Genomic DNA, 16,346 nt, shown 5'->3' with positions numbered 1-16,346 from the left:
TTCTCTAACTTCTCTAACTTCTCTAAGTGGGAAACACAAGAGAAGAAAAGAACCTACAAAAACAAACCCAAAAAATTAAGAAAATGGTAATAGGAACATACATATCAATAATCACCTTAAATGTGAATGGATTAAATGTCCCAACCAAAAGACACAAACTAGCTGAATGGATACAAAAACAAGACCCATATATATGCTGTCTACAAGAGACCCACTTCAGACTTAGAGACACATACAGACTGAAAGTGAGGAGATGGAAAGATATTCCATGCAAATGGAAATCAAAAGAAAGCTGGAGTAGCAATACTCATATCAGATAAAATAGTCTTTAAAATAAAGAATGTTACAAGAGACAAGGAAGGACACTACATAATGATCAAGGGATCAATCCAAGAAGAAGATATAACAATTATAAATATATATGCACCCAACATAGGAGCACCACAATACATAAGGCAACTGCTAACAGCTATAAAAGAGGAAATCGACAGTAACACAATAATAGTGGGGGACTTTAACTCCTCACTTACACCAATGGACAGATCATCCAGAGAGAAAATTAATAAGGAAACACAAGCTTTAAATGACACAATAGACCAGATAGATTTAATTGATAATTACAGGACATTCTGTCCAAAAACAGCAGATTACACTTCTCAAGTGCACATGGAACATTCTCCAGGATAGCCCACATCTTGGGTCACAAATCAAGCCTCAGTAAATTTAAGAAAATTGAAATCATATCAAGCATCTTTTCTGATCACAATGCTATGAGATTAGAAATCAGATACAGGGAAAAAAATGTAAAAAACACAAACACATGGAGGCTAAACAATACATTACTAAATAACAAAGAGATCACTAAGAAATCAAAGAGGAAATAAAAAAATACCTAGAGACAAATCACAATGAAAAGGCAAAGATCCAAAACCTATGGGATGCAGCAAAAGCAGTTCTAAGAGGGAGGTTTATAGTAATATAATCCTACCTCAAGAAACAAGAAAAATCTCAAATAAACAATCTAACCTTACACCTAAAGGAACTAGAGAAAGAAGAACAAACAAAAACACCAAAGTTAGTAGAAGGAAAGAAATCATAAAAATCAGAGCAGAAATAAATGAAATAGAAACAAAGAAAATAATAGCAAAGATCAATAAAACTAAAAGCTGGTTCTTTGAGAAGATAAACAAAATTGATAAACCCTTAGCCAGATTCACCAAGAAAAAGAGGGAGAGGACTCAAAACAATAAAATTAGAAATGAAAAAGAAGAAGTTAAAACAGACACCACAGAAATAACAAAGCATCCTAAGAGACTACTACAAGCAACTCTATGCCAATAAAATGGACAACCTGGAAGAAACGGACAAATTCTTAGAAAGGTATAACCTTCCAAAACTGAATCAGGAAGAAATAGAAAATATGAACATACCAATCACAAGTAATGAAATTGAAACAGTGATTAAAAATCTTCCAACAAACAAAAGTCCAGGACCAGATGGCTTCACAGGTGAATTCTATCAAACATTTCGAGAAGAGCTAACACCCATCCTTCTCAAACTTCTCTAAAAAATTTCAGAGGAAGGAACACTCCCAAACTCATTCTTCAAGGCCATCATCACCCTGATACCAAAACCAGACAAAGGTACTACAAAAAAAGAAAATTATAGACCAATATCACTGATGAATATAGATTCAAACACCCTCAACAAAATACTAGCAAACAGAATCCAACAACACATTAAAAGGATCATACACCATGATCAAGTGGGATTTATCCCAGGATTGCAAGGATTCTTCAATATACGCAAATCAACCAATGTGATACACTATATTAACAAATTGTAGAAGAAAAACCATATGATCATCTCAATAGATGCAGAAAAAGCTTTTGACAAAATTCAATACCTATTTATGATAAAAACTCTCCAGAAAGTGGGCATAGAGGGAACCTACCTCAACATAATAAAGGCCATATATGACAAACCCACAGCAAACATCATTCTCAATGGTGAAAAACTGAAAGCAATTCCTCTAAGATCAGGAATAAGACAAGGATGTCCACTCTCACCACTGTTATTCAACATAGTTTTGGAAGTCCTAGCCATGACAGAGAAGAAAAAGAAATAAAAGGAATACAAACTGGAAAAGAAGAAGTAAAACTGTCACTGTTTGCAGATGACATAATACTATACATAGAGAAGCCTAAATGCCACCAGAAAACTACTAGAGCTAATCAATGAATTTGGTAAAGTTGCAGGATACAAAATTAATGCACAGAAATCTCTTACATTCCTATACACTAACAATGAAAGATCAGAAAGAGAAATTAAGGAAACAATCCCATTCACCATTGCAACAAAAAGAATAAAATACCTAGGAATAAACCTACCTAAAGAGGAAAAGACCTGTACTGAGAAAACTATAAGACACTAACGAAAGAAATCAAAGATGACACAAACAGATGGAGAGATACACCATGTTCTCAAATTGGAAGAATCAACATTGTGAAAATGACTACACTACCCAAAGCAATCTACAAATTCAATGCAATCCTTATCAAATTACCAATGGCATTTTTTTACAGAACTAGAACAAAAAATCTTAAAATCTGTATGGAGACACAAGAGACCCCAAATAGCCAAAGTCATCTTGAGGGAAAGAAACGGAGCTGGAGGAATCAGACTCCCTGACTTTAGACTATACTACAAAGTTATAGTAATCAAGACAATATGGTACTGGCACAAAAACAGAAATATAGATCAATGGAACAGTATAGAAAGCCCAGAGATAAACCCACACACCTATGGTCAACTAATCTATGACAAAGGAGGCAAGGATATACAATGGAGAAAAGACAGCCTCATCAATAAATGGTGCTGGGAAAACTGGACAGCTACATGTAAAAGAATGAAATTAGAACACTCCCTAACACCATACACAAAAATAAACTCAAAATGGATTAAAGGCCTAAATGTAAGACTGGACACTATAAAACTCTTAGAGGAAAACATAGGAAGAACACTCTTTGACATAAATCACAGCAAGATCTTTTTTGACCCACCTCCTAGAGTAATGGAAATAAAAACAAAAATAAACAAATGGGACCTAATGAAAATTAAAAGCTTTTGCACAGCAAAGGAAACTATAAACAAGACAAAAAGACAACCCTCAGAATGGGAGAAAATATTTACAAACGAAGAAACCAACAAAGGATTAATCTCCAAAATATATAAACAGCTCATGTAGCTCAATATTAAAGAAACAAACAACCCAATCCAAAAATGGGCAGAAGACCTAAATAGACATTTCTCCAAAGAAGACATACCGATGGCCAAGAAGCACATGAAAAGATGCTCAACATCACTAATTATTAGAGAAATGCAAATCAAAACTACAATGAGGTATCACCTCACACCAGTTAGAATGGGCATCGCCAGAAAATCTACAAACAACAAATGCTGGAGAGGGTGTGGAGAAAAGGGAACCCTCTTGCACTGTTGGTGGGAATGTAAATTGATACAGGACTATGGAGAACAGTATGGAGGTTCCTTAAAAAACTAAAAATAGAACTACCATATGACCCAGCAATCTCACCACTGGGCATATACCCAGAGAAAACCATAATTCAAAAAGACACATGCACTCCAATGTTCATTGCAGCACTATTTACAATAGTGAGGTCATGGAAGCAACCTAAATGCCCATCAACAGATGAATGGATAAAGAATATACAATGGAATATTACTCAGTCATAAAAAGGAACGAAATTGGGTCATTTGTAGAGACATGGATGGACCTAGGGACTGTCATACAGAGTGAAGTAAGTCAGAAAGAGAAAAACAAATATCATATATTAATGTGTGTATGTGATATCTAGAAAAATGGTACAGATTAACCAGTTCGCAAGGCAGAAATAGAGACAGAGATGTAGAGAACAAATGTATGGACACCAAGGGGGGAAAGCGGGGTGGGGGGGGATGAATTGGGAGATTGGGATTAACATATATACATTAATATGTATAAAATAGATAACTAATAAAATCCTGTTGTATAAAAAAATAAATAAAATAAAATTCAAAAAATAAAAAATAAATAAAAGAAAAAAACCAAAAAAAAAAAAAATTAAGTGGTGGCAGCAAGATTAAGCAGATTGCAAGACTTTCATTCTAAAGCCAAGGATGCATTTTCTCCAAATAAGATAGAAGCAAATTAAAAGTCAAACTACAAAATATGAAATATAATAAAGGAAAATTGGCTTCTACACAAAGTGTAACTAAATCTATTCAAAACATAGTTTTGAAAATTGGCAGCTGGCACTGAATTCATCAGAAGATGTCTGCCGTAAGATTCCCACCAATGTCCTAGTTCAAAATTATATATAATATACTCATATATAAACTTGTTACTGAGAAGCGTGAGAACATCAAGCAAAGCATAGTTTTTGAATCCTCCTCCAAGAAGACCAGGCAGCTCAGAAGAGCTGAGATGGTTCCCAGCGAGATTAGGACTTATGGAGAAATCCCTTCATCTTAACCCCCACTCCATCCCACCCCACATGGCAGCACAGGCTGAAGACAGATCCCTGAACCAAGCTATTGGAGCATTCAGAAGATGCTCCCAGGATGCCTGACACCTGGTCCTAGAGACCATGAAGTGAAATGGAAGAAATCAGGCCAATATTTTCAAAAACTCCCAAGGGCAAATTACCTGAATTCACTGGGACACTAAGGCAGCAAGTAACAAGAGCTAATTCCTGGCCAGTTTAAGGCAAAAAAAAGAGAATTTGCTATGAGATAAAAAGGTGTCTCATAGAAATCAAGGGCAGGAATTGCTTGCATCTCAGGATATAGAACTAGGAAGTTGAAAGGAACTCTCTCCATCTCTCCCTTTCTCTCAACTTTGTCTCTGTTTTGTTCTTCACTATCTCTGCATCTCAGGTACATGTGGCTGAATTTGGCCACCCCCAATTTGAGTCTACATGTTGACTTCTAGCCACACAGACAAGCTGACTCTATCTTCTCTTGGTCCTAGTTATAGATTTCCAAGAAAGAGAACCACATGACCCTGCTTGTGTCATGGCCAGCTTTGGCCCAATTTGCCAGTGAGGGTATAGTCGTTCATTACAGAAATGGCTGCTGGGGTCCTTCTTGGAGGAAGGAAAGGAATAGGCAGTTTCCAGAATAGAATGGGAGTAGATGGCTCTGTGGTTAGAAAGATACCTCAAGATGACTACTGCTCTACCAGAGAAGTATATCACCCAAGACAAACCAATTAGCTCTCTCTATCTGAAAACCTCTCAGGTGGTTAATGGAGCTAATCTGGAAAGGCTGCATGGAGGAGGTGTTTGTAGCATCTCTTATAGCACTAATTTTCAATATAATGGTATATTGGGATGAATTGAGAAGCAAATAAGTGGTCACTCACCGAAGTTTGCAACTTTTGACTTACCTTAATTACCAAACTATTATCATCATACACAATCCATATGGTGAAATTTTATAGAAAATCTTTGGTATAAGTATCATAATGCAACTCAAGAAACAATGCACCATTGTCTTCATTTATTTGAGTATTAAAGCCAGAACTACACAACTCATTCCTGACAGTACTTTTTACTACAGTATTTGACATCCTTAAAAATATAACAAGATTGCTGTTGAAATAGAGTTTTTCTTACTTAGGAAAAAAAAAGATTTTTTCCCTGTCATGATAAATCCAAGATTTTTGATAGGTTGGTGGGATTCAATGTAAACGAGATTGAGAGCCACTAATATGTACTACATGGGATGGATAACTAAGATTTGCCTGGATTTTCCCTCTATTATCAGGAAGAGGGAAAATCATGAATGTACTTTTCTTGAAGCAAAAGCTATATAAATTTTAAGATTCTTCCATATCTCATCAAGTAATGAGTCATGTCTACTATCTGTTGTTGAAAGTGTTTTAAAGTACGTATATAGAATTCACTGTCCTTTAAAATCTCACAAGAATCTTCTGGATAAATAAGTCCCTTTATAATATATTTTCTTAATCATGTACATGACCCGAGTAATTCTAGATTTTTCTCTCTTGTGACTCTTTTCACTTTTTTGTTCTATGATTTGTGAATATGTCTACATAAAAGGGATTTAAATTGCTTCACTGTATAGCATAACCAATCACTCCCGCAAACTATCTTATAAAATAGTACCCTGAGCTAAGATTAGGAACTAATCTTTCCTTTCAAGGTTCAGATTCAAAGAAAGAAATCATTTGGCCTGTAGACACATAGAGGTACTTCCACCCCCAACATAGCCCCCTTTGACTCTAGAATAGACCCTGCGATTTCTGAATACAAATCAAGCTTATAAAAATAAAATAATCTGAGTTAGATGGCAAATTAAACCATTCTAAGTCAATAGCATCTTAGTCCCAATTACTTTGTTAGATTTTAATGGAGCCAAAACCAGAGCTTTAAGGGAATGTGATACAGATCCGGTAAGCTAGAATTTGGAGACTTCATAAGACTTGAAAAGAACATAGAGAATTGAGACACTTGTCTACTCAACTATTTTATAAAACCCTAGGGCTCATTCTACTGTGCATTTGCTCATCAAACGAATTTAGTCAACAAATATGAATTGAGCATATACTACTGATGTAACGCTATTCCAGGCAGTGGAACAAGAGGAGCAAACTCAGCTTGGTGGCTGAGAGTAACAAACATTTCCCAACTTAAAATCAAGAATAACTCCAACTGGGTTAAATTGCCCCTTGGTCCAGGGAAGTTTATGTCATAAACCAAAATAAAGGCACCTCTTTAGAAGAACCTCATTACTATCAAAGATTCTTTGAATTTATAGGCGCTTATCAATGAAGTGTTTAACACTTAGGTGCTGTTTTATTTTGGATCATGGACTCGATGTGATGGCTTTTCTTGAGGAATCTTGGATCCCAGCTGTTAGGATCAAATCCATACAGATAAGAGGAGTGAACTTCCCTCCTCCTCTCTCTCTTCCTGATTGAAGGACTTTACATGAACTTGGTATGGGTGGGGAGGTGGGGGAGGTGGAATCATGGGGGCTCAGAAAACTCAGCAACAGTCTCCAATGCTTTTCCTGTTTGTTGGTCCAAAACTGCGACTTGGATTACCATGGTTTGGGAATTGAAATTCTGACATGAACAATTAAATTCTGTATTTATATTCCTAGCAATTTCATCTTGTCACTTGTGGTTTTCTTCAAATTACAAAACAATTAAATGAAGAATTTGGCAAAGAAATTGAACCAGATGCAAGTTTCTTGTCCTCACTCCTCCCCCCATTCCCTTTTAATGGCAGGAAAAGGAATGTAATTTTAAGTCTCCCCAGCTCTTCAGCTGTAGAACAGCTGAACAGGCATCTTGAAGGAGAAAGTGTCTCTTTCACTAAAGAGTGTGATGTAGTGTTTTATCTGCAATGTTGAAGAGGAAAGCCCTTGAAGTACAGAACTCCCTAAGAGAAATGAAACACACACATACTCCAACCTCAGCATTTATTATCCTGACATTGCAATTTAGTAAACAAAAGACACAAAAAGTGTCATTCCAGTCTACATTGTGGTAAACTATATATATGAGGGGTTCCTTAAAAACGTAATAAAGTTGAAAGCTTATTCTTAAATATAAATTAAGATCTAACATCTAAACTTGTCTAGTATACATCAAATGATATTGTCATATCCGTTTAGAGGAATACTCAGAATTTTAATTCTTTTCTCCAGGTGGACGGTGCATAAGAGCAAATGCATTTCATACACCTCTCACATTCTGTATATCCATTTCATCAGAGAGGTAGAGAACTTATTTTTGATGGATTTAGATTTACCACCTGCATAAAATCTTTGCACCTTTTAAAGATCCTTCTGTTTGTAGCACTAGCAAGGAATCTGATAAATAGGTCCCGGATGCTCTTACAGATACTTGGAGGGTGAACTCCAAGCCATCTGAGAGCAGAGCATCTCCAAACAGGTAATGGAGTGCAGACAATTTGGAAGACAATATATATCAACAAACCCAGAAAGTTTGACTGTACACTTCTCAAAGTTAAACCCAAAGTATCACGTTACATTTTATTCTGAAAGAGGCAACACAGCCTCTGCATAATGATTTCCTATGCTGAATTAGACAGAGAAAGAACTTTCCCATTTTTCCTGACCCATAACTTACTATCAGGCAAAAAGGCTATTAGGTGGAGGAAATGCTATTTGCTTGAGTGGTTCCATTTGTTGTCGCCATCACCTTCCCCCACCCCCAAACATACACACTGACTGAAAACAAAGAAAGGTAACCTTTTTGAGTTTTGCTTCTCCTTCTAAGGAACAAGGCAAGGTGGGGAAAGTAGTCTTTTGAATTAGACAAAAGTGGATTCTAGTAACACTGGCTGTGAAACTTACTAGGCATGGGATCTAGGACAGGTAATTTTCTCTGTTCTATGATGAGACTGATTATGAGATATTTTCTCTGTTCTAAATGGTTTTCTCGTCTTAAAAAAATGGAGAAATACCATCACTTACATCATGAAGTTACTGTGAGGTAATGTATGGAAAATCCTAATGAAGCAATTCTCAGCAGAGGGCAAGCATTGCCTGAATGCTATCTATCATCATTGATATCAGAATTCAAGCTCAGCTGAAGCCCTACCGCCTCTGATGACTTCTTAGTATTTGCTCCCTCTTTGTGCTCACAAGATTTAATGTCAATACTTATGCCTGGGGGGCTTCCCTGGTGGCGCAGTGGTTGAGAATCTGCCTGCTAATGCAGGGCACACGGGTTCGAGCCCTGGTTTGGGAAGACCCCACATGCCGCGGAGCAACTAGGCCCGTGAGCCACAACTACTGAGCCTGCGCGTCTGGAACCTGTGCTCCGCAACAAGAGAGGCCACGATAGTGAGAGGCCTGCACACTGCGATGAAGAGTGGCCCCCGCTTGCCACAACTAGAGAAAGCCCTCGCACAGAAACAAAGATCCAACACAGCCAAAAATAAATAAATTAATTAAAAAAAAAAAACTTATGCCTGGCATTTATTTACTCACTGGAATTCGAATTACTTTAAATATTTATATTTTGCCTAACTTTCCTAAACTGAATGACTCTTATTTTTAAAAAACATAATTTTTCTGTACTACAAAAACAACACATGTTGCAGATGACAAATTTAGCAAATTGATACAAGAAAGGTAAATAAAAATCATCATTGTCTCATGCCTAGATGATAACATTTTGGTGCATATCCTTCCAGGCTTTTGTTTGTTTGTTTTTTTGTTTTTTCGCTACGTGTACATATCTGGCTATCATAGTATAAAATATGTTCTCTTCACCTATTTTCTCCCAACAAATATAGAGAACATTTTAGATGTTCTCTATAAGAGAACATTTAATATAAAAATATATTAAATATTCTTATGATACATTGATTCTAATGACTGCTACTATATGGCTGTATGGATCTAAGGTAATTGAATCAAACAATCCCCTATTGTTGGATATTTAGGCTATTTCCAAATTGTTGCTTTAATAAACCAAAACTTTTTAATGCAAGATTTTTAAGAGGAGGATATATTTTTTTTCGATTTGAAGGCCCTGTCTAGCATACAGCCATGGATTAACACAGTAAACATCTGTTTGGGATTCAGAAGTATGGATGAGAGTGAACCTCAGAGACTGGGTTGTACCAGAGGCTCAGTGTGGAGGGCAGACATGGCAGCCCCATCCCTATCTATCCTAGAGAGCCACATATTTGTTTTAAAGACCACCACATCTCGGCATTTCTCTTTCCACCTGCCTCTTCCCGGTGGATCTTCCTGAAGCCTTCCTCGTCTCAGTAAACTTCCAAAATACATGACTATCTTACCTTAGTAGCCAAGCTTTGGCTGTATGTGTGTTCATCTTTTTATTGAAGTAAAACATACATAGGAAAAAGGCACATGTAAGTGCAGTTCAATGAATTTTCATAAACTGAACACACCCATGAAACCAGCACTCAGATCAAGAAACAGAGCATTTCCAGAACCCTACAGCACGCCCACTTATGCTACCTTCTAACCGCTGTCCTAACTTCTAACACCATAGACTAGTTTGCATGATTTTGTACTTTGTATAAGTGGAATCGTACAATTCATACTCTATTTTGCCTGGCCTCTTTTCTCAATATTGCGCTTATGAGATTCACCCAGGTTGTTGTGTGTTGTTCATAATTATGGTCAGCAGACTGTTCCATGTGCAACTTGACAGTGGTTTTTCAACTTTTATCTTTTTCAGCAGTAGAAACTTTCTTTGACACAAAACTTCATGTGGGATTCCATCATACGAAACACCAAATAGGAGAGAAACTGTGCTGGTAGGAGCAGGGGTGGAAGGCCTGGATCACCATCTATTACTTCCCTTTGACGCACTCTCTACTGTCTCCAATACACACTCAGCGCTATGATTGTGACTGATTTTTATTTCTGCTCTATAATTTTCTCTATTTCCCATAGAAAGTTTTATAAGCATACATATGTATGTGTATGCGTGTGTACATCTTTGTCACCTTTATCCCATGAATATACCGTCCATTTAAATGCTACGCTGTACAAGTCTCTCAAAATGATATATTTCTCACTTCGGCCAGTGGAGCCATGACAGTTATGACAAAACCACATCCAGGTCTGCGATTGGAAAAAGTCTAGGGTGAAATGTTTACAGAGGAGAGAAATCAGCTAAGATATCAATGTGGTGGTTCTGAGTATCTATGGGCCAACATAAGATGCCTCCTTAAAAAGGGGGAAAAATGGTATCCAAACGCAACCATGGTTCACATCACCATTTTACCAGCTGTCTGCCTTTATTGGTGTCACAGGAACAGATTTGTCCTGTAGAAGGAGAGTTCTTTCACTGGGACGTGAGGAAAACAACCAAAGTGCAGTGACTGTCATCCCTTATAACCAAGTCAGCAATTGCAATGGTCAAACTGGATGTGTTTTTCTTGGCATGGCCAAGCTAAACTTTTGTCATTCACTAAGCAGACATCCACCAAATTAGAAACATTGGGACAGGCAATTTCTCTGATGTTTTGGTTTCAACAGTACTGATCTGTAATTATTTCTCCAAACAAAAAGAAAGTGTTTGACAGAGACATTTAAAGACCTAAAACAACTTTCTTATAGGAAACACATGCTTCTTTTCCAAATTAACACACACCATTATGCTAATAGGAGGACACTCAGCAAGTGGAATTTGCTAGGGATTTGTTGCGGGGAGGGGGAGCGCTGAGGGGGTGATGAGAAGGTAAGAGACAACTGACTTTTGTTAGCTGTCCTGAGCGGATGCCAAAAGAGTGAAGTCCAACAAATGTGTCCTTAAAATGACCCTATTATACACACTGGGCAAGTATCTTTGTTTTTCATGGGACTGTACAAAGTTGAGCTTCAGAAAACACATGGAGCATGAATTTCTGGTTTGTATTAGTGCCTTCTCACCTAGTCCCTATATTGGATTATATGGCTCTTTAGGCTCGAAGGCAAATAGGTTTGTACACAGGTTGGGGGGGGGGGTCTTTGTAACTTCTGTGGTAGAGCCTGATGTGAGAACATAAACCCAGCCCTTTCTCAGAAAGCACTTCATCTTCGTTCTCATTTTCCCTCCATCTTCAAAACCGACCACAATCTCAGTGATAATCAGAAAGAAGTGACACATCCACATCAACGCACTTAGTATATACTTGGAGATACTTGAATTTGGAAATGAGGCATTTATAAAGCACAGTAATAGGAGGAAACTTTTACAATTAAGTACTTTTGGTGATTAGCAGCACCAAGCTTGATAAAAAACAATGAATTCTAGGATGTTTCAGTAAACTTCTATATTACTATGCACTTAAGGGTGGTTTCATTTGTGTGATGGTGAGTAGCCAGGAATGCAAAGAGAAAAGTGCAGGGAGGAAAGTTTTTGTGAAAGTCACGCTTTCTTGATTTATTTTTTTAATAAAAATTAAGAAGAATACTGCCAAAATTTTTTTCCATTTATCATTAACTCATACATTCCCTATCATCATCCTTATTCTTAGGAATCGCCTCCATATCTTATTTGACTCTATCCAAGCTCCTTTCACTCCAGTGCTGGTCATGGCAAAAATCCCCAAGATCATCAGGGACCCAGAATTTTTTTTGGTTTGTTTGCTTTCATTTGTTTGTTTTCAAGGTATGCTTTCCTTTGTTTTTGTTTGCTAAAAAGAACATTCCCTGCCCAGTCCATCCCCCCAATACCTTTCAGTTTGTTTACAAAATATGTTCAGGTTCCATTTCTATAAGTATCATTTCCATATTACTCACAGTTGCACTTAGCACATTCCAGCCCCACATCAAAATGTAAATGGTATCGGGAAGGGACATAACTTTAGCCTCTTATCAATTATCATTGCTTCAGTATGAATCGGGCTATCTGCCTACTTCTAGAAAAATTAATCACTCCCTCCTCAGAGAGCTGCCATACAGCCCAGTTTTCCAAGCACTTTCCAATTTCATGTAATTGCTCCTTTCAAAAGGATGACTCATTAAACTTTTACCTACTTATTTTATTTGTATACACTCATAATATTTTACATAAATTGAAATGTCAACCAAAATAAAAAAAAAAATCTTGTGTCAAAGCATGTGTCGTGCATTTTCATTCTGGAAGTACGGTGTAGGCCTGGGGAGTTTGCATGTCACCAGCTCCAGCAGTCACTGGGATGTGTCACAGTGGTTTGCATACATGGCCCAACTTCCTCCCCAGATGATGTCTCCTCAAATACAAAGTCCATTGCTGGTGCTCAATAAATGTTTCCCTATGATTAGTGGAGAACAGGATTCTAAGTGGGCCACTAAATTTGGATTTAAGAAATAAATGAACCCAACAACATGTGCACTGGTCTGGGTAAACGTGATCTGACATACAGAATTACTGGAGGAAAAGTGGTCCGAAACAACAAATGACAGCACGAGACTTTTAAAGCAGAGGTTCTCAATCATCTCAGGGATGATTCTGCTCCCCACGGAATATTTGGCAATGTCTGGAGACATTTTATGGTTGTCACAACTGAGGGGATGCTAGTGGCATCTAGTGGGTAGAGTCCATGAAGGCGGCGAAACATCCTACAATGCACAGAACAACCCCCATAGGTCAGAATTACCTGACCCCAAATGTCAGTGGTATGGAGGTTGAGAGAACCTTCTCCAGGGCATTAAGTCAGTGGATTTGGGTAGGAGAAGTGCAGGTGGGGTGGGGCTGAAACCAAAAAAATAATAAAATAACATGCATAAATTATCTCCTTTAATACTGGCAACAATTCTTTGAGGTAGAAATTATCACTATCATACTTTATGGATGAAGAAACTGAGGTACAGGGACTTATTCAAGGTCATACAAGTATTATATAGTAGAATTGGCATTTGAAGCCAGGGTGTCTTAATCTCTTAACCACTCCCAAAAACTTTGCCTCTACTGGGATAATTTATTAGATTCTCATTTCCAATTAATAAAATTAAAGATAGCATGCAAAATGTAATAGCATGTTAAAATGCAGTAAGAGTAAAACAAATAAAAAAGCATCATGGCAAGAAAAGGAAGAACTATAAAATGCCGTAAGTGAAAAACACACATCGGTACACATTGACTAAAGCTGGCCTTCAAAGTTGGCTTTGAATTTCCAAGTGGACAAAGCAAAAAGGGAACTGCAATCAGTTACGTAATGCACATTGTTCATAAGATATAAAGCCCACCAGCCTTACAAAACTAAACATACTCTTACCAGAGGATCCAGCAATTGAATTCCTTGGTATTTACCCCCAAGAGTTGAACACTTATATCCACACAAACACCTGCACACAGATATTTATAGCAGATTTATCCATAATTGCCAAAACTTAGAAGTAACCAAGATGTCCTTCAGTCGGTGAATGGATAAATAAACTGCGATAAATTCAGCACTAAAAAGCAATGTATTATCAAGACATGAAAAGACTTGGAGGAAATTTAAATGCATTTTACTAAGTGAAATGAGCCAACCTGTAGAGGCTACATACTGTATGATTCCAACTATATGACATTCTGAAACAAACAAAACTACAGAGACAGTGAAAAGGTCAGTGTTCTCAGGGGCTGGGGATGGGGTGGGAAGAGGGATGAATAGGTAGAGCAAAAAGTTTTAGCGCAGTGAAACTACTCCGTATGATACCATAAGGGTGGATATATGTCATTATATATTTTTCTAAACCCAAAGAACGTACACCACCAAAAGTGAACCCCAGTGTGAACTATGGACTCTGGATGATAATGACGGTGTCAATGTAGGATCATCAGTTGTAACAAATGTACCCCTCAGGCGGGGGCGTCGACAGTGGGGAAAGCAGTGCATGCCCGGGGGCAGGAACTATATGGGAACTCTCTACACCTTCCTCTCAATTTTGCTGTGACCCTAAAACTTCCTTAAAAAGCAAGTCTATTTAAAACTAAAAACAAACAAACAAACAAAAAAACCTGCCAAGAAACCCAAAACAAAATCCTACTAGTAACTCAGGAGGAATCAAAGTTTGCCAGCTCAGAGCACTGAGAAATCTCTCTCAGAGTCTTCCTAAGTAGGCTATTACTTGTACCTTCAAGAATATCTCGATAATAAGTAAAATAGTGAGTTTTGTTTGGCCATTTTTCTCAGCATCCCTCAGAATCCAAAACAATTTGTTCAAAGTGACGGATTATACATGGATCAAAAGGGTCCAAAGGTGCAAACCTTTCATGGTCTGACTGAGATTAGGTACCCAGACCAGAAGGATGGGTGGGCTACAACACCATGCCTCAGTCCTTTTGGGATCCTCACTTTACCTTTTTAGAACTCAGTTTCCACATATATAAAATGGGAACGTTAATAGTGTATACCTTGTTAGGCAATGGTTTATCATTTTTTAATCCACTCAGCAAATACTAATTGGATGCTTACTTAATGTTTGCCACTGTCCGGGGCCGGCACCTGGGTTACAGAGATGAACAGGACAGTTATCATCCCTGCTGTCACAGAGTTACAGCTTAATGGTAGAGAAAGAGATTCACCGACACATACAACATAAAATCATACATCCAACAAACGTTTACTGAGCATCTAGAATGGGTTACGCACTGCACTGCAACGGATATATCTATCATTTCGTTGTTGCTTTAAAAGTGATCACTGTAAACAGTTCTGTCTTTTTGGATTCTTGCACTGAGTGGGGGCTGAGTGAAATGGCTAAGTGACTAAGTGGAGCAGATCTGAATGAGGAGAACTGGTAGTGCTGCTCCTATTCTTGTAAAGGTCTCACACCTTTACTTGAGGGGGCAACATCCATACTGCAGTCTAAGTGAGCGAGGTTGTCCTGAAGGTGTGCAGTGCCCAACCTGCACTACTGGACTCTCTGGCACTTGAGCCCAACTCTCCACCCATCTAACTCTAGGCTACAAAAATCATTCAGTTTGGTCCCAAGAAAACCAATAGCAAGCTTCTTCAATATAGGATCAGATAAACATGCACTGTACAAAATCATGGTATTCCTTTGAATGTGCAGTGTTGAATCTATCAGTTCCACGAATCCAATTTGCTCAGTCAATATTACTAATATCCTCCGATGTTCAGCTCTGGCAGAAGGTACTTCTTTCCTCCCTGGACACTGGGACATAAAAGAGATTCATTTCCCTTCTGAAAGGAAGATCTACCAAGAGAAAAGGGAAAGAGAATGTGTTTTGTCACCTCTGGGCTAAAACCATTGTATTTCTCTAAAAGCAATCATCTTTAGACATTACAATGGCACGTGCATGGCACCGCATAGCCTTTGTTTCAATTGGTGTGCTTTGTCAGTTCCACCCCAGACTGGATTCATTCTTCTCCAGAAATCTCACCAATCTCAAAAATCGAGTTTGATTTTTCCTATGAAATGACATTTGGCTGCACAGACATGCTCAACTGTATTGAAGGCACAGTCAAGGACACCAGCCTCTCAGTGATACAAGCCCAGCCCGGAGGAGAAACATCAGAAGCCTTCAAACTCCCTACGCTCCCCCCCGCAACCCCCGAAGAGTTCAAAAGGTCTAATTCTTTCCCACTTAGCTCTTGTCCATTCCCAGATCTGAGCTGGGAAAGGAGAATGCAAGAGTTTATTTTAAATTATAGTTGGCTTTAAAAATTCACTGTGTTTTCAATTCTGAGAATGAACAAAAGAGAACTGTAGTTATCTGAAAAGAGAGAGAAAAGGCTGTGCTCTCTAAATCATGCTATAATCTGCAATTGTCTTGTTATTACTAACTCTACCTAGTGTACTGTTAGACAAGATATATTATCTGGAAA

Source organism: Eubalaena glacialis, chromosome 4 (assembly GCF_028564815.1).
Source record: "Eubalaena glacialis isolate mEubGla1 chromosome 4, mEubGla1.1.hap2.+ XY, whole genome shotgun sequence".
NCBI classification, from domain to species: Eukaryota; Metazoa; Chordata; class Mammalia; order Artiodactyla; family Balaenidae; genus Eubalaena; species Eubalaena glacialis.
Note: the sequence above shows the minus strand (reverse complement) of the source record.